This window comes from Miscanthus floridulus, chromosome 9, assembly GCF_019320115.1.
Source record: "Miscanthus floridulus cultivar M001 chromosome 9, ASM1932011v1, whole genome shotgun sequence".
NCBI lineage: Eukaryota > Viridiplantae > Streptophyta > Magnoliopsida > Poales > Poaceae > Miscanthus > Miscanthus floridulus.
The window spans coordinates 72633557-72654709 of NC_089588.1; the positions used below are offsets into that span (position 1 = coordinate 72633557).

The 21153-nt window shown below is 41.4% G+C and overlaps 1 non-coding gene across 1 annotated transcript; it reads right to left on the bottom strand.

The window, feature by feature from the left end:
* LOC136484466 (small nucleolar RNA R71) lies at positions 1 to 107 on the bottom strand. The gene has a single exon (XR_010765985.1). It is a non-coding gene; the product is annotated as a small nucleolar RNA R71 (small nucleolar RNA).
* Between the last annotated feature and the right edge of the window lie 21046 nt (positions 108 to 21153).

Genomic DNA, 21153 nt, shown 5'->3' on the forward strand with positions numbered 1-21153 from the left:
GCACTGCGTGGGAGAATTTCATGCTTTTAGCAACAACATGATGAATCTGTCCCTAAGGCATGGGAACACTTTCAAGATTACATTGTGGAATGTCCTCATCATGGGATGAAGAATTGGCTACTCATGCAGACTTTCTACCATGGGTTGACCAACAATATATGTGAGACTATGGATGCTGTTGTTGGAGGTGCATTCCTGTTACTCACCATACCAGCTACAACAGCTCTTGTGGAGATGGCCTCCAATCAAGGTTGGAATGAAGAATGTGCTCAAATCAGCAAGAAGGGTGGAGGTATGCATCAACTCAAGGAGGTAGACATGTTATCTGCCAAGATGGACCTATTGATGAAGAAGCTTGAAGATCGAGCCAATGAGAAGCAAGAAGTCATGCATGTTCATGATTCTCGCATAACTTGTGAAGTGTGTGGAAACACTGGGCATTTAGGAAATAATTGCCCTGAGACCCATGAGGATGTGAACTTTGTCAACAATAACACTAGGCACTCAACAGAATCAAGGATGGAATCAACATTAGAGACCGAACTACCAAGGTAACTATCAAGGTAATAATTTTAATAATTTCAATCAACCACCCTTGAGAGAATTAATTGCTAGCCAATCCAAACTTATGGAGGGATTATTTAGAAACTTAGCTACCAATGATAAAATTTTAGAGAACATAAATAATAGAATGGATAGGTTTGCTTCTGCCATTAAAAACCAGCATAACTTTAACAAAATGATAGAATCATAAATAGCTCAGTTAGCTGCTGTTGTTCCTCCGTCCGATAAAGGTAAGATTTTGGGGCAACCAAAAGATCTAGAAACTGCAAATCTTGTTGATATTCATAATACAACATATTACTGTATACAACCATTGACGGGAAGGTGGATAGACTATATCTTGCTGGAAAAGAAGAGTGATCTAGGGAGATCTGTCATCCCCATCGCCATTGGACCTCACATTTTTCAAGAAGCTATTTGTGACTTCAGAGCAAGTGTCAACATCATGCCTAAGGTAATTTATGATCAAATTAATGGAGATACTTTGTTGTACACAAATATGCGTTTGCAGCTTGTAGATCAATCACTTTGTTACCCTAAGGGAGTTCTTGAAGACGCTATTATTCAAGTGGGACAATCATAGTTCCAGTAGACTTTGTGGTTTCAAAAATAGGTGGAGATGTAAGGCACCCATTATTTTTGGGCTGACCTTTCCTAAGCACTGCAAAAGCTATCATCTTTGCGGATAGTGCCAAGATCTACTTCACAATCAAGGATAGGAAGGAGAAGTTTTCTTTCAAGAACCACATCCTGCAATCTCCTAGACATCCACAGATGCCATACCTGCCTAAAGAGACAACAGTGGCTAAGAAGAAGAACAACGGGAGAAGGAGGAAGAACAAGGCTAGGTAGCCTCAAGAAGAATTAGTTAACATGATCAACACACTTCAATCAGAATACAACCACCTCCTCACTTCACCATTCCTTGCTAAGAAGGATGACCTAGGCATACCCACGATCGAGTGTACCATTGGACAAAGAATCTTCCACAAGACCTTCTACGACATTGGGTTGGGTGTCAATATAATGTCCAAGGTAACGTATGAATACTTATTTGGTAATGAACCTTTGTTCACTACATATATGCAATTGCAGAAGGTAAACCAATCAATCCGATTTCTGTAAGGAATAGTAAAAGATGTCATGGTAAGGATACATGATCACTATGCCCTTGCTGACTTCATGGTTCTAGACATGGGAGAAGAAGAAAACGATACACCCATCATCCTTGGAAGACTGTTCCTCAACACTACTAACACGATCATCTACGTTAGATCTGGATAAGTCCACTTCCAATTCCCTAGAGAAAAGGTACGCTGTTATTTTAATAGTTATACCACTTATGAGTAGCCGAAGAAGTCCCACTTCAGGAGGAGACATCAATCATCCTGAAACCAAAAGAATCAATCCCCAAAGAAAAGTTGGGAGGAAGATGAGGAACCTGAAGAAGTTGTAAAAGATGAGCCCACTCTGCCAAAGCCAAGTCCATAGACCAAGCAGGTATGGAAAGAGAAGGTGATATCACCATTAGAGACACCATCACAAGATGTGCAGCCATCTGGGTCTCCATCGCTGAGACCGGATGATGTACCCGAAGAGTAAAGGATTTTTCTCCAGCCAAGTCCTATCCGGAGGACTAAAAATACGAACCCTGGCCATGAGTTAACATTGATAGTTATCCATATTTACTTTCTAGCATTGCATGAATTCTTTTTACTTTAGCATATTTACTTTTCTGTATTAGCATTGCATTTAGAACATGAAGATAAAAACTTTCATGACTGCATTACAGTATTGCAACATAAATCCTAGGCCCCATGTGAGTAATTTTATGGTATGTAAACACCCATGGGAAGATTCACTGTGGTGGCATAAAAAATAATAATATATATAACATGCATGCATATTTTCTTTCTGCATTATATAAATAAGAAAATACAAAAATAATAGACATCCTACTAGAACTTTGCTAATTAGGAAATCTATCTAAACCCACAAGGACAACAAATCTCTGAATGGCTGACTACTAATCCCTTATCCTAATCCGTGCCATGAGTTTTGGTGTTCTTGTTGGAGTATTTTGTAGGATAATCAAGAGTATCCATCCGAATTACATTTTCCCAAACTGTCGCTACACCTCCTGCACAAGGAACCCAACTTCTATATGGATGAGAAAGACTTCTGCTGGTAGACTCACTCTAAGAAAGATCACGACAACATCTAGCTTGGGGAGGAGCATCCTTCATGTATCTAGATAAATATTTCTTTCCCTTTGGTTTTACTGTTAAGTTTGCTTCATGTTAGTTAAAATAAAAAGATGCATAACAAACAAAAACAAAATAAAAATTTATCTTATCTAGTTATATATATATTAAGTTGTGATCTTAAATTTTGAAACAAAATAAAAAGTATGTGTCTAGAGATTTATTTTTTGAAAAACATAAAAATCCTACATGATGAGCTCTTGTATGACAAAGCTTGAATTCCTACCAGAGCCATATATGATATGTAGATTAGAAAAACTTCCACTTATATGCTGCTTGAATTCCTACCAGAGCCATATATGATATGTAGATTAGAAAAACTTCCACTTATATGTTGCTTGCATTGCATTCAGTTTAGTCAAGCTTTGTTGACCCTTATGAGAGGTTTGTCATGCTCCTAAAATCAACATCACGTACGCACCACCCAAATATGCACTACTCCTACACTAAGAGTAGGCGCAACAACATGCCATTTCTTCTAGGTCCACCCAAAAATGTTTTACTCCTACACTAGGAGAAAACACCAAAAATATTCTTGATAGGGTATCCACCAAATAAATGCTCCAAGTTTTTTGTTCCTATCTCTCAAAAGTTCTATTGCAGAAAAGAGACATGGGGCTATGCAAAAGTTATTCATAAAAAAGAGAAAGATCATAAAAAATGGATAAGTATTCGAGATATTTAAAACAATGGGTACTTAGATGCCCGCCTGAAAAAAAGAGAAGAGGTGAATAAAATAGCCCATGTTTTCTTGCAAAGTTGTTTCTATGTTTTAAGAGAGAGATATGTTTTCAAGGAGCATTGTAGAAATAGATTAGCCACCAAATATATCCACTATACGTCCATACACATGCACATCTTGATTTGATTGTATGACTCAACTCTCTTTGGATCCGAGATTTGACTTTACAATATATGAATTGCAAGTAAGCTGCTCGGCCTTTGGGGCTCACCTGTCAGCCCCTCATTGTTATATCGGTTCTCCACCACCTCCTAGGTAGCATCTATGCTGTCCTTTAAGTCGGTTTGATACAAGGGCTCACGTTGGATGCTCCAACCTATATATATCAGCCCCTGCCCCCTAAAGGCGTAAGTCATTTGAGAAGATAGAAACCCTAATCATCCTTAGAGCTCCACCACATTCTAGGGCATAGCTAGTTCGGCTAGGTCTAGAGGGAGGCAAGCAGGCTTTGCTTGGATTCCTGATCTTGTCAAGAGCGTGGTTTGGTATAATCTTTGTACCCCTCTCTCTTTTATATCTCCATTACTTTTATATGCTAGTTACAATTGTTATGACAATATCAGTATTCATCTTATTCATGGTCTTTGTTATAGTGTTCATAGTTTACTTTGATTATATGCTTAGTATAGTTGGATTATCATTATGTTCATGCATAAGTTCGTATAGCGCTCACTCTAAGGATCCATGGGTGAGTGGTCGACATTGTGTAAGTGTGGTGCTTATACGTTGTTTACCTACGGATACACCCTATATTCTAGGTCATGTGGTAGATCGCGGATGTGACACTTTTGTTGAGTACTTTGTAGTCCACTCCCCGAATATAGGCACACGTAGGGTTCTGTTCTTAATCTTTCTTAGTAATATCCCTTATGTATAGATATGATGATGATCTTAGCAATGATTACTAGGTATAATTGCACTAATCAATGTATGCTTTGACTTGTAATTAAGAATGACTTAAGAATTATTCCTATAATATTCTACCTCACCATGCTAATGCCATAGAAATGAGTACTCTGAGTGATTTGTTATCATTGATCAATACTTATCGCATATATGTCTTATCCTATGACTTACCCTTGTTATGAGTAGAATATTGGTTATGGTTTACTTCTCCTTCAATAGTATAAGTTATCAATACATGTCCATACTAGACCTTCCCTGTGGTAAAAATATAAATAACGATACACAAAATACTCTCGGGTAAAATACTACAATGGTATATTATCTGTGTGCTTGCAGATCCTTTTCATTCATATATTTATTTATTCCTTCTAGTCACATAATTAATAAAGAACTGCTTAGTATTATTCTAGTAGTAATGTTGTGTAGTACCAACAAGTATCTCTAATGTCGTCACTAGGGATGACTACCTAGTAAAATTAGGAGATATTGGTTTATAATAGGTGGCTATTTAAAAACAAGTGACACGTTAATAAATACCAAAAAGCATTTCTAGCACTGTTGCTACAGACTAAATTTAAAACTTTATGCTTAGTAGAGATGCTAAGAAATATCAATAGGGCCCTGGAGCGGTACTTTCGGCAATCCTGCAAAATGGAGCAAGTTACACGAGGAAATCGGGACGGGTTGTCGACAGATCACCGAACAACTGACACCTTACCGAGTTCTCATCATCTCTCAGCTTCGAGCTCAGGGGCTCTACTAGATGGTCTTTGCATGTGAGCTAGGATTTCAGACCCAGCACCTTGTTGGTAACAACCAGCACCTGAAGCATGGTCATCAGCTCGATGGGCTTTCCTAACGGACTGACAGCATCGAGAGGGTCGCACATCCAGGACTGTTGATGGCAAAAAGTGAACTCACCGCCGACACATGTAACAAGCCGAGAGAAACCATGTGGAGGAGATCCTAAGCTCTCTACGGACTTAGGAGGACAATGGACCAAATGGTCATGACCTAGGGCATGCTAATCAATTTGACCCTGTAATTGACTAAGAGAGAAAGGTAATCAGTAATTTAAGGTGGAACATGGTAGATAGCTGATATGAATGAAAACATTTGCATTGACTATACCCCATATTGGCTCAAAGATCAGGACAAAAACAAGTACAATAATAAAAGCCAATACACTTGCAATGCACGGGCCATCGGCAAAAATAGACGGTTCTAGAGTAAATAGATGGATATCACATGATCAATCACTTATCCAGTATAGATGGATCTACAAGCTCATCAAATCTAACCTATCATCATTAACTGAGGGGGTCGAGCGAGTAAAAAAACAGCTATAATAATGATAACAAATTAAACTCTTAAAATACATAGATCTATCCATATCTAGACAAGATTATGAGCACTTGTTATGAGCGTGAAAGCATAAGCAACCAATCGAGGAGCCGATCTAAGTGGTTTTTTGTCGTATAACATGCGAACGTTTAACCACCAAAGCATAAGTAAATCTACAAACTAACCAAACCCAATTTATGGCACTATCAATAGGTCGACCGAATCGATGCAGCATTGATAGTAGAATGACAAACTACAAGCCTAGCAATATATAAACGTACTTATGTTTTGATGGAATCGTGGATGCGTGCCATACTTGTGAAAGCTTAGGCTATTGGTTAAAATAACCGATAGAAACATAGCAGATGGGTGATGTCATGTCTCCCTTAACGAGTAGATCCGTTAACCAACAACACCCGATCTAGTGCGCTACCAATAGGTTGGTAACGAAGATAGCAAATCAGATATTAATGACTAACAAACCTATTCCTTAATGGAAACAGGGCTTCAAACACCCACTCTGATCGATCAAGACCAGGATAAAACGGTCGATAAACGGGGTCTAACGTAAACAGTCGGATTTAGCATAACAACAGGTGATAGACGATAGATTGAAAGATGAAGACCGAGAAATCTTTAATCCAGATTGAGCAATAGGTGATATTATGCTAAATAGTAAACTATTTAACATAATATTGATAACTAATCCGTATAAAAATTTGTATGAGATCGAGCTAGACCGATGCAACCTTACAAATTTTGATAAGAATCAAAGGGAAACTTATATCAGTAATTGTAAGAGATATGAGCCAGACCGATGCAACCTTAACTGATGATAACTAATTTATTCAGAGCTTGCAAGAGGTCAGACCTAACCGATATAGCCTTACGAACAAAGTACAAGTCATGACGGATACTCACAAACAAGACGAAGGTCGGACCTAATCAATGGCAGCCCTGCTTGCTCAAAGAAATCGCCAAGATCAACTCTACTCCTACTCCTTAGCATGGCATGGGGCCAAAAAAAGTAAAGGTACTTGTTTTGATTGATGTGTGGATGTCTATTACAATAGCCAGGGTTCAATATTTATACCCGAGGCTCGACTATGAGTCCTGGTCGTACAAGACCGGTTAAAAACTTGGTAAAAGAGAACAAAACTTTCTAGATTGCGATAACTTGGACCTCAATCTTCACCTTCTATGGAGTCTAACATGTATTCCTACTTCATGTCTTGCTGTCTCCATCGACAGGGCCCATTTCCTTGATATGATGTCATCACCTTATCCTATCGTTTTGCCTAGCCGATTATGCATCTACCACGACTTTCTTTGGTATGTTCTGAATTATGGGGTTCTATGCGACGAACCAAAATTTGGTGTCAACACATGCCCCCCAATTTTGGGATAAAATGATTTTGTTTCAAAATTCTCTTCTGCATCACCTTTAGAAGCTGCTGATACGCTCTACTAGAGACTAAAAGAATCATCATGGGTCCGCTTGGCTCAACTCTTACTTCATGCTTCCTATTATCATAGGCTTCACTGGCATGTTACACTTTTGCCGCCATCCCACATTCCAAGGCCTCATGGGTGCACTATTGGTTCACGGGTGTCTGGACTCAATTCCCTTGACGAATAAAAATATCGGCCCAAACTCACTAAAAGAACTTCAAGCTTCGACCATGCTCACTTCATCTTCATTTTTTTTAGGACCTCCAGCTCTGCTGGATCCTCCATTTACCATTATCTCATCATGAAAACCGTTTGTGGCTAGAAGAGTTCTTGTGTCTAGGGTGATTGTGTCACCCATTTTAGCACCTTGACAAGCAAGGGAACTGGCCACCATGGCTAGAAGAATTCTTGTGATATCACCTGAGTCTTCTCATCATCGGTTTGAGGCTGTTCTAGTGTTTGCAAGGGCTCAAATGTGTGGACACCTTCCCCTTGTTTGCTCTGCCTATGCCAAGAAGCCTATGAAATAAATCAATATGTTCTTGGTGGGCTATCACCTTCCCCCTGATGCTACTTCCATGTTTAGCCAATGCGGCCTTTCACCCATGATGTTTATCGACCTTGTGGGGTCTGGACTCCCTTTAATCCAATGAAGTCTTCTTGGATTGGTTAGTCAACATCAGGTGTAATCTTCTCTGCAACAAACCCCTGAGATCCGAGATGTTCACAATTATGGAATTGATAGATTTCTAAATCTCTATTTGTAATTTTTGTGACCATCGTGCTTCTTGACTCTTCATGAGCCATTCCCACAATTCTTAGAGCAACAACCCATTTCCATAACTGACTCCGATCGCACAATCCGAGGAGGTTCACCGCCGCATCTCCCTAGGCTATAAATACGGGCCATGGCTTGCAACCGAGAAACCAATCTGCCTGTGCCTGCCGCTCATGAGACCTTTCTCCTCTTCTTCTAGATCTCAAAATCGCTGCGTGCATCTCGAAGGGATGGAGAACAAGCGCCCTGTCGATAAGATTCCGAGCGAGCTTGCACCACCGCAACAGCGTTCTTGACTTCGAGGGTAAGGATAAGCATGTCTCTATTATTCTTCCTGCGGATTGGTTGATCTTTGTTTGTGCAGGGCCAATTCGAATGGTGGTGTTCCTCCTCGTGCAATCATTGGCCCTAGTGGCATACACAGTGGCTCTAGTGAACACTCCTTTGGAATCCTTTGGTCCCTATAATGGGTACGATGTTCATCACTTTCTTCAGGAGAGAGATGTGGCCCGGTCCTTGTACTCCAATGTAGTCTGCGATCTTGGTCGAATGGACTTCCATCTGAACGTGATGTAGGATGCCCTCACCATCTTAAAGAATAGGGCTAACACGGTCCAAATGAGGTTGGTAGAGGCTGAGGCTAGAATCACAAGTGAGATCTCTTACGGCAAGTCTTATCTTCATAATTCTGATTTTCTAGACCTCTAATTGCTCCTCTTTTTACTTTACCAGCCCGATCGGCGCAGCTGGAAAGTCTTCAATCGGCTACATGCTACGTTGAACAATCAGTCAACAACAAGGGTGCCGCACTAGCGGTCCGTCTGCATGATGTTCCAAATCGTGCCAAGGAGATCGCCCTTCATGGTGTTCATCAAGACGCTACTGTTGCTCTAGCCGTGGTGCAAGTCCGCTCAGGATAGAAGCTTCGACTTCTTCCCCATGGTTTTCTAGCTATCGATTGTCCTAAAGATCATGAAAACTTAGTTGAAGATATTTCAAACACCATGAATAGCATAGCCTTTTCTTCTTCGGCCGAGGACATTGTAAACAAAGTGTTTTTTGGTTTTAGATTATAATAGGAAACTAGTGAATAAACCTTTCATGTTTGAATTGACTTTTCCCCTCTTTGTTTCCTTGTGTATGGTAGATTTTCTTTTATTTTTGCCCTAAAGGCGATGCGTGCCACTCGGCTTTTCCCTCTCGGGAAGCATCGATGCTGCTCCATTTTTTGTTCTGAAGGCGATATCCTCGTATACCGGCTATAAAAGCCGATGAAAATTCAACCGACCACCTCAGGCATCAACCCAAATACTAGGATAATATTTCTTAAAATGTTTTCCATTGAGTGCTCTATTGAACTCTTCACCTTCTAGAGTTTTGTAAAAGTAAACATTGCTAGGCACACATCGAGTGATACAATAAGGCCCCTCCAAATTAGGTGACCACTTGCCATACGCACTGTCTTTAGTCCCAATTGGCAAAATTAGCTTCCAAACCAATTCGCCTTCATGGAACTGCTTGTATTTAGCCTTCTTGTCATAATATTGGGCAATCCTTAATTTGTGAGCCTCAATGTTCTCCAAAGCACGAAGCCGATGACAATTTAAATCATCTAGATCATCCATCATCTGGACCTTGTAGTTGTCGGCTGTTAGGTCTTCTTGATATTCTATATGTCATGATCTAGTCTTGATCTCCCAAGGAAGAACAGTTGTATGCCCATAAACTAGCTCATAAGAACACATAGTCGATCCATGGCATGCCATCCGATAAGCCCAAAGTGACTCATTCGACGTCAAGTGCCATTTCCTTGGCCGATCAATTATCTTCTTTTTGATCAACTTGATCAGCGTTTGATTGGATGCCTATGCTTGTCCATTGGCTTGAGCATAGTAAGCAGAAGAATTCAATAACTTAAATCCCATATTAGTTGCAAAATTCTTGAACTTCTCAGATAAGAACATTGTCCCTTAATCAGTCGTAATAGTCTAGGGAACCCCAAACTGATAAATGATATGCTCCTGGACAAAGTCAATCATGTTCTGGGACATCACTTTCTTCATCAGGATTGCTTCAACCCACTTGGTGAAATAGTCTGTCGCCACCACTATGAACTTATGACCTTTGCTAGATGACAGATAAATTTGGTTAATCAGGTCAATCCCCCAACCCCTAAATGGCCATGGCTTGATTATTGGATTCATCATTGGATATTACCAAAACTCTTTCAATCCTAGCACCCTTTGTAATATTCAAAACAATATTCCAACATTGTCAGCCAAAAATAGCCTGATCTTCTGATAATCCATTTCATCTTATAAGCCAATTGATGAGCTCCACAAACTCCCTTGTGGACTTCGCCCATGAGAACTCTGGCATCTTCTTGATTCAAGCAATTGAGCTACACCCCATCGACCATTTTATAATATAGCTGATCACCAAGCAGCACATATTTGATTTACTTATACCTAAACTTTCTAGAAACTATCTATGATGGATTTCTAAGATAGTCTATTATTTCACTTCTCCAATCATCGGCAACAATTTTGCTGCTGAAGACTTCTTGAATCTACCGATAACTAGAAGCGCTCTGGGCCAACCGATTAGCTTCCTAATTTTGAGCCCTTGGGATATGCTTTATGGTGACCATGGGGATCTCATCAATTAGATCTTGACATTTCTCATAGTAATGTCTTAGGATATCATCCTTACACTCATATAGGTTGATCAATTGATTAATTATTAATTGAGAATCTCCAAATATCTCAATAGCATCGGCCCTTACTTCCTGAAGAAGTTGAAGTCCCTTGAGGATGGCCTCATATTCAGCTTGATTACCAGTGGACATTGGCTTGATGGAATAAGCAAATTCAAAACTTGACCCTCGGGGTGGAACAATAACGATGCCGATACTGCCACCCTGTTTGCATGACGAACCATCAAAGAACAATGTCCAAAGCATCGGCTCCACATATCTAATACTTGGTCCATGATGATGAGTTACGAAGTCAGCCATTACTTGTCCCTTAACTACTTTGGTGAACTCATATCTCAAGTCAAATTCAGATAATACCAGAATCCATTTCCCTACTCTCCCATTCAGAATCGGCGTTAATAAAATATGCTTGATCACGACAGCTTTAGACACCACAGTACATTCAGCCGATAGCAAATAATGCCATAATTTAGTGCACGAGAAGTATAAGCATAATCATAGCTTCTCGATGGGAGAGTATCTTGTCTTTGGATCCAAAAGCCTTCTACTTAGATATAAAATGACTCATTCTTTCCCTTCAAATTATTGCATCAAGGCCAATCCAATCATATGGCTATCAGCCGATACATATAATTTAAAAGGCTGACCACGCTGTGGAGGATTAGTACTAGTGGGGACTTCATATACTCCCTAATTTCATCAAATGCCTTCTATTGTATGTCACCCCATCTAAATTCTTGTTAGCTTTTAGCTTCAATAACTTTCTAACAAATTAAAAATAAACCTCCTGATAAAATTGATCTTGTTGATAAAAAATTGCAGCTGGGTCTTGTTTGTTGGTGGGATGGCTTCATCAATGGCCTTCATACTCTTTTTTCCAACTTCAATCCCCCTTTCATGGACCAGGAAACCTAGGAATTCTCTAGCTGATACCCCAAAAGCACACTTGCTCGGGTTCATTTTTAAGCCATATTTTCTTGTGCACTCCAAAGTCTCCCATAGGTCAGCTAGGTGTTCTTTATAACTTTTGAATTTCACAACTACATCATCGATGTAAATCTCAACTATCCTACTGATCAACTTATGAAAGATATAATTCATGGCTCGCTAATAAGTTGCACTAGCATTCTTTAGGCTAAAAGTCATAACTACCCATTCATATAAACCAAGAGCTCCTAGGCATCTAAAAGCAGTTTTAGGGACATCTTCTTTGGCCATGAAAATTTGATTATAGCCTACATTGCCATCCATAAAACTGATAACTTTGTGCAACGAAGCTGCATCTACTAAGAGGTCAGCTATCAGCATCGGATAACCATCCATTAGCGTGGCTTTATTCAAATCTCTAAAGTCAATAAAGAACCTTAGTTTTCCATTCTTCTGGAGCACAGGGACTATGTTTAAGATCCCCTCTACGTAACGACATTATCGAATAAACTTAGCCTCATATAACCTTGTAATGGCCTTTTTGATATCTTTAAGTAGTTTAGGCTTAAATCTCATTGGGGCTTGTTTAAATGGTCAATATCCATCCTTAATAGGCAGCCGATGTTCTACAATTGATCGGCTAAGACTAGGCATTTCATAATATTCCAAGCAAAACAATCTTGATATTCCCTCAAAAGATTTATTAATTCTTGTTTATACTCAAGATATAATTTAGCACTTACATACATCGGGCTAGGCCTATCGCCAGGTCCAATATCAACTTCCTCTAGTAAATTGGCTGACGTAAATCCTTGCCCTAACTTTCCCTCTGTATCATCAATTGGGAAATCCATTAGGAAATATCTTCAGAGCCGACTGCTTGGATCGGCTGTTGACGCCCACCATCGATCTTGATGGTGCCTTCTTTCACAATCTCACTGCGGAGTCATTTGCCCTCCCTCTGTTCACACTCTAAGGGGCTTTGGGATTTGCATGTAGGATGAAGACCATATCGATATTAGTCAATGGCTTACCCTTCTTGGCTGTTTGTTTGACGTGCATGTCCAAGGTCTGCTATACTTCTAAGCTTCCAACTCTCTGTCCTTAAACATTAAACTTTTCTTTTCTAGCTCCTTGTTAGACCTCCTAGACACCATTGGCCCTCTTGACAAACATACTCCTTTACTCCTTCATCACGACCAGCCTTGTTTTGATCATACACACGCTTACCTAGTCGATCATGAACTCCATTTTTTACACACCGATCCATGTCGTTAGATTGATAACTCAAATTCTCATGGATGGATCGGTAGTTGGCTTGAAACTGTCTGAACTCTTGGTATTGATTACTACACTCTGGGCAGTTATGTCATGTGGGCAATTTCAAACCTTCATTCCAACAGTGTCCGAAGAAAGGACAATTCCAATGCAGCTCAACTTGCTCTCTTTCATACCTTTTTTTCGCACCGACACTCGTATTCTTCTTCTTTGAGTCAGCGCTAGTAGTCCTTCTCCTTCCGGGGTTGCCATTTGTTCAACAAAATCCTAGAGGTTACATGAGGATGCATAGCACTAGTTGGTCATATCGGCTCTTTTGTCGATCATGTTGCTGTCTAACTTCCTTGTATTCATTAGCCGATATCTGGACTTTAGGATCAACAAACCCATCTTCTTTGGCTTTAGCTGATGTCAGCTCCTTTGTTTTCCCTTTGGCCAATTGGAACTCACCATATTCGCCCCTAAAAAGGGATGCCCATCTATACCCATTGTTGGCTTCTTGGTTGATTCAAACTTGATCATCCCTGCTCAATGGCCATCTAGACATGCTACCTAAAGACTCTACATTCATTAGTACTGTGAGTGGTAGCATTATGAAACTTGCAGTACCTCTTCCCTTTGAGTTCTCCTGCCAATGGAATCATGTGGTTTGAAGATAACTTTAATGCTTCTTTTTAAAGCAAAAAGTCAAAGATCTTATCAGCCTTCTTGATATCAAAGTCATAAGCGCTCTCTGTGTCTTTCACCCAAGGACAAGACACAACACTCTTGCCCCATGTCCATTCAATAGCATAAACTTCAACCTCTTCATCCTCAGAGTCTACATCATATGGATGCACTATGGCAACAGTACCTTTCAAGTACTTTTCCTTTCACAGGGTCTGATGTTGGCTCTCAAAAGCAGATACCTTTGAACCAATTGAGACAAATTCTCAAACTCTTGGCCTTCAAACTTCTCTCTTATTGCTGGTAACATCCCTTGAAGGGCCAATTCAACCAACTGGCCATTAGACAAATTCAACGAGTAGCAATGGCTCTTCACTTCCCTAAACCTTTGAATGAATTTAGAGCCTGACTCATTATTTCTCTACCTCATGTTTGTCAAATCTAAGATCCTTTTCTCACATGTCCCACTGTAAAAGTATGCAAGGAACTTGTGCTCTAAATCAGCCCATCTAGTGATTGAGTTTGATTCAAGCGATAAAAACCAACTGAAGGCCGGTCCAGACAGAGACAATGGGAAGAACCTAACTCTATGCGCTTCCTCCATGATGCTTCTCCAAGCTGAGCAAGATAATGGCTGACATACTCCAATGTGGTCATCTCATCTACTTCGATAAACTTGGAGAAATCAGGAACCTAGTAGCACGAAGGGAGTTACACAGTATCATACCAAGATGGGTATGGACGCTGATAGGAGCCAATCTGATTCTTAGGTTTCAACCCAAACTGGCTCTGCATCATAGCTGTTATCGTATTGACTAATTCATCATCATTCATGCCAGCAACCTATTGTCTCGGCTGCCCCTGAGCATGAGCCTGAGAGCCTTGTGTTTGAATTTGTTGACCCTAAGCCAGAGATTATTGTCCTTGGACTTGAGCTTGTTGCCCCTAGGTCTGAAGTTGTTGAATCTACTATGGATTATAATTGTAAGGATTTTGATACCTAGGGTGGTAGGAGCTCATATGTGCTGGCATCAGACACCAAATGATACCCTTCTAGATAGTCGATCTGAGGATTGTGAGTTACATATCCTTGCAATCGACTATTGTAATAAGCTCGATTAGTATCTCTTATGATTCGTTGCACTAATGGAGAAACTTTGTGGGCTGGCTGAGGCATTTGGTAGGAAGTATTGAATCTTCCCTGAGCCGGCTGTTGCACAACCTATTGAGTGATTGGCAAGGATGGCTGCTGGACTGAATACACTTAGTTTTGTCCCATAGGATGTTGAACTATATGCATGAAAGGGGCACTTGGTGATTGCTGCGCTGGCGGTTGCCCCCTATCATTTGACCTTGCCCCCTGCTGTTGGCAGGGCTTGACCTTGTGGCTCTGTCGGTTGCAGGGTTTGATCTTGAGCTTGTCCTCCCGAGAGCTGCTGTGCTGGTGGCTGCTGATACTGCCCACTGCTGACTAGAACTAGGCACACAGCTTCCAACAGTTGAAGGATTATAGCTATTGAAATATGATGGTCCCACCTGATCAACAGGCGCTCTAAAGAAAACTTCTTTCATAACATTGCCAATTGTGTTGGCTAACACCTTATTGTGATTGGTAAATGCTTCATGAATAATCTTATGGATCAATTGGGCAGTAGCTCTAGCTTCAACATCTTCAGTCTGTCCATGCAGGAGGGTTCTTGGCATGGGAGTCTTCTGGATGATTGAATCACGCGTCCTGCTATAAGATAGGTCTTCAAGGTTGATCTTAAGGACCGCTTCATTATCCATGTTGACGATTGTGGTTCTACCGAGCATGCCACGACTGTGTCGACGGCAAAAAGTGAACTCGCCGTTGGCACACATAGCAAGCCAGGAGAAACCACGTGGAGAAGATCCTGATCTCTCTCTGAACTTAGGAGGACACTGGACTAGATGGTCATGACCTAGGGCATGCCAATCAATTTGACCCTATAATTGACAAGGAGAGAAAGGTAGTCAGTAATTTAAGGTGGAACATGTCGGTGTTGCTCTAGACAGTTCCAAATATGTGGCTAGATAGCCGATTCGATAAGGCTACAGACTAAATAGTTGATATCCAGCATGTTCATGATACAAGATATTGAAAATGAACACTATTGGCAATTATCAGACATAAATGATACAAATCTAATGCCAATGATCATAAAACATGCAAGAACATTGTAGATAGCTAATATGAATGAAAGCATTTGCATTGACTATACCCCGTATTGGCTCAAACATCAGGACAAAAACAAGTACAATAATGAAAGCCAATACACTTGCAATGCATGGGCTATAACACCCAAAAATTTCAACTGCAAAGTGGTAATTAATTTTGAGCATTTATTTAATTTTCTATGTATTTTTAACCTAGGCTAAATAATAATTTTTTTAAATAAACCTAACTATAAGGTTTAGAAACATGTTTGTTGCATTCATGCCGAAGCATCCTATTTTTGGTTGAGTGTAGGGCTAGAATGGATGAAGTTAAATTCAAATTCCATTTGAATTTGGCTTGGATTTGAAAACTAGAATTGGAAAAGAATTTGATTTTGAAAAACCTTCTTTTCTTCCTTTTTATCCCAACCCTAGGAACAAGCCCGACCCTTCTCTTCCACCCCTTCTCGGCTTTGGCATGCTCGGCAGCCCAGCTTGCGCCTCCCACTTCCTTCCCTTCCTCCCGCATGGCCAACTCTGCACCGGCCCACTCGGCGGCCCGCTCTATGCCTTCCTTCGCTCCGCGCTCGCACAGAGCAGCCGAGCTCAGCACCGCGGCCCGTAGTGCCCACGCCCGCACCCGCTCACCCTCATCTCCCTCTCACTGCACTACTAGCCACACACATCAGCACCCATGCCCCTTTCCTTTTCTTCCCCGCATGCTCCCTTCCTTCTGCACCGCTCGGTGATGGCGCTGCCAAGCATGACAAGTCGCCACTGTCACACATGTAGGGAAGGCGACCAAAATTGCCACGTCGTGCTCCCCTTCCTTCTACCGTAGAGGCTGCTCGCCTACAAAACCCGAGCTAGACCCCCTCCTTCTCCCCTTTCCTCTGTCCACGCTCATGCTCACTCACCGCCGCCAGCAATCCATCGCTCCTGTGCCTCAATCCTCGACATCGACGACTCCCGAAGCTTCGCTGTGTTCCCCCATAACCGTTGGTGGCTTCAATTCATCGTTTTGGTCAACAGTCACTCGGATTTCCCCTAACCCACGCCTTGTCTTCTCTCTCCAGCCGCCGCCACCATCGACCTGTGCCTTTGGAGACTTCCTGGACACAGCGCTCCCTTCCAATCGACTTGCGGCGAGCTTCTCCATCTTCCTGTGCCCTCGTTCCTTTGAATCACGCCCTGGAACACCGTACCGGCGAACTCTAGACACTGCCGACCATGGCGCCACCGTGGGACGTTGCTCTAGTGCATTCCCTACCCTCGGTACTGCACTTCATTGAGTTCACGAGCACCTGTAGACCGTTTTCGCGTGTGTGGTTCGACCTAGGGAGCTCCAGAGTGTCATACCGACGTTCATCACCGTGTTTGCCTCGCCACCAACAATGGTGGGCTCGCTGAAGGTACAGTGCGGTCGGCAGAGTTTCTCCCATGCATCTAGTGCTGTCGGATTCCTCTAGATGGCCAAGATCTAAACGTACCAGTTGGATGTGTAACCGGTCCACCGTGGAGCCATGGACCCTGCCCATGGTGCCGCGTCAGCATGCGCCCACGCCACGTGGTGCACCGCGCCACACACACGCTGACGCATGGCGACCCAGTCAGCAGATGCGGTCAGCCATACATGTTTTGTAGTTAAGCCCCTCGATTTCTAGAGAATTAACCTGCAGTCCAGATCAATTCAAAATAAATACATTTCAGTCCTATTTTTATTCACTTTAGACCCTGTAGTTTCCAGAAATAGTGTGCGCAGTCCAGTAACCGTATAAATTTAGATTTTAATTGTTTTAATTATAAAATGAGTTCGAGTTATTTACAGAAATGCCATTGCACCATATTTCATGCATAACTTTTGCGTTTTAAGTCTGATTTGAGTGATTCTTTCGCTCACATGTTCATAGCAGTACGTAGAATAGTTTTATAAGCCTTTTAATCTATGTTTCTACTATTTGGTTTATTGTTCTAATAGAAGTCTATTTGTATGCATGTAATGATTGGATTGGATGCTTGATTGGTGCATAGGAACACGATTAGAGGGTGAGCAGTTTGAGGTAGCTGAGGACCACCAATAGGAAGATTAGCAGTACTAGGATAACTTTGAGGAAGGCAAGTGTACCAAAGGCCCCTTGTACCTATGAACTATTACACTTCATATTCATGCATGTGTCTAATTTGAAATACCTTTAAGGACTTTACCTAGATTATTACTTGTACCTCATATCCTTGTTACCTAGGGTTTGGGTATGCATTTTGGATAGATGCTACAGTGCTTAACATAAAATATTTGTTAAACATGACTAAAGGCATTATGAAATGTGATAAAATGGAGCTTTTTAGCAACAATTAGGGGGCTAGAGTATGGGGTTGAGTACTCTAGTGCCTCTCCATAAGGACTTAATCCTGAAGCGGCCATCTAGGAGGTGTCATACAATCTCAAGTGTCATATGGCTCTGACTTTAACCTGTTAACTAGATTGTACTAGCTCGTCTATAGCTTTCCGTAAGGGCAAGAGGGGGGCACTAGTTGGTATGTTTCCTTACCTGCTAGGGTGTGTACCGTGCCGTGACCATGCGTGCCACTCCTAGAGGAGGGCCACATATGGCTACATGGCTGAAACCTTAGCAGCTACGACTTGTTAGTGCGACTAGCTAAGGGTTACGTAGTGAAACCCTGCCACATTTCTTGGGTAGAGGTGTAGTGGGCTTTGCAAACCCCAGTATTGGGAATCATGGCTCGGTGGGTAAAGTTGTACAATTTCTGCAGAAATATTTGACCTGTTATAATAGCCGTGCTCATGGATACAAGTGGTCTGGATCCTTCATGATTAGTGGTTACTGTGGATGGTTGGGAATTGATATAAATTTGATTATATATTATTATCACTTGGGATTTGGGATTGTTCACTAAAGTAGTGATTCAGGATGCTAAAACTTGATCAACTAAAATTGTGAACCACAGTCAAACCGTGTCAAGCCTTTGAGCCTCATAGATCCCTTTGATATACTTGCTAAGCATGGTGAGCTTACACTTGCTTTACATTCAATGAAAATCCCTGATGGGTAACACATAACGTGTATGAGGAGTTTTCAGAGGATGTCTAGGACTACTAGGATGACGTTCACCAGTTGGACTCCCTTTGTCAGTTTGGGCTAGTTATTCCGCTGTGTGTAATAATGTTGCCATTGAGCAAAACTATGTATTAACATTATGATGAGATATGCGATGTAATAAGTACTTTACTTTGATGCTATTACAATTTGTGATATATGTGTGTGTTTGGACATCCTGGGCGCACATATATGAGTGCTTGGGTTTGCTATGCAAAATTGGGTGCGACAAATTGTTATCAAAGCTATAACTGACTATAGGACGACCAACATAGTTAGAAATGGATGTTTTTAGGATCACATTATATTTATTTTGCTACCTTTAATTTGCTATAAAATTTTTGCTTATATTCTGTCCTTTATCTGTTGCAAAAATTATTTTATTTTAATACTCAACCTTTTCATTCTTATAGATGGCCCGCACCAAGCTGACACCCCATAAGAGGACCATCGTGATGCCCACTAGGAGGACAAGGTTCACATTCAGCATGCGTGTTCCTGCACATCTGGTGGAGGTTCTGAGGAGCATGGAAGAGGAACCGCCTATGAGGTGCCCATGGGGGAACCTCTGGAGGATGTGATGGAAGATGAACCCATGGATGAAGAAATAGAAGAGGGGCCCATGTTTGAGGAGCCCATTGAGATAGAAGAATCTGAGGAATAGCCATAGAAGAAATTGGTTAGGGTGGCCAGGAGGGAGCTGGTGATCCTGATGATGGAGATGATTCTGATTCTGATGGTAATGATGATGGAGATGGTGGAGATGGTAATGGAGACGATGGTGGTGATGGAGACAGTGGAAATGATGGTGATGATGACCATGATGCATTGCTGGCTCAAGGGTGGACCATGGAGATCCACTATGATCTACAAGGAGATGCCTACTACCACCCCAAGCTTCTTGCACTTGTACATCACTACCACACCAGATGCACTGTTCAGTACAAGACAGAGCATTGGACCCACCCCGACTACACCGGCTTCTAGGAGACAGAAGTGTACATCTATTAAGGGACTCAGGTGCGCTACATCCACCGCGCCATCACTGCATGGCTCACACATGCAGCTACCATCAAGGACGCTGCTCGACAGGCATTGGTGGTCAACCGCGACCGCCACTTCGACGACATCGCTTGGGAGGAGGATTGTTATCTTCCCCGCCATCGGAGCGGCCAGTCTACTTGCAACATCGCTGCACCACTTGGAGAGGCAAACCTAAGGCTAAGGCCTACCCTATTTTGCTTGGCTCAGACCAACACTGATTTGGACCAGGCCTTGGATGAGTTAGATGTCATGGGGAAGGCATACCTGCAGCTTGCCCATGAGAATGCTACATTGAAGCAACATCAAGGAGGTCTAGATGTGGAAGCGCCAGGTGTTCCTGCTCAGTCGCCCCTGAGGAACAGAGGATTATTTGGAGACCCCAACACTGGCACCAACATCGACCCATAGGAGGAAGTCTTAAAAATATGTAATAAACATGCATAGATACGCGAGAGAGTGTTTAGTTTCTTTTCTTTTAATGGTTGAACAATTGATACTTGTGTGGTTGGATGATTGTCATAATGAACAATGTTTGATTTGGATTTTTGGCATGATTGTGATTACTTGTGGGCATGTCCACAGTCATTTAGTTTAAGGTTAAGGTTTAAGGATAATATAAATAAATAGTTGGGTTTCTTTTTATCATGCTGTCCATTCTGTATTATTCCGAGCAGTCCATCTTTATCAGTTCATATCTCATGTTCTAGATGTCGAATGGTCATGACAATTTTATGGAGATAAGTAGACTTCTATATATTTCTTTTGGCTCTGGAATCACCTCAATACCTATTATTAATTGTGAGATACAGCTGTTGTAAGTTGAAGTTTCTGTGCTGTCAGAATTCTGGAACAGTACTGCTTGTCATCTATTTTTGACTAAGTAAACTTCAGAATCTGAAAAATCGTTCTAAATTAAAGTTGTAGAGAAATTCATAAGCTTTCCAGAAAGGTAAAATTTGCAATCAGATGATAAACATAGAGTGAGATATTCTCATTTTACTGCACTGTTGTTTGTCTAACTCGCTGGAAAAGTTTAGAACAATTATATTCTTGTATACCCTACATATATCTCTTGTCTTGATCTTGTGATACCCACCCTTATTAGACCCTTATCTTCTAAAGATTATGTATTATGAACATATGAGACTTATATGATGTATCTACCGATGGTGAACACC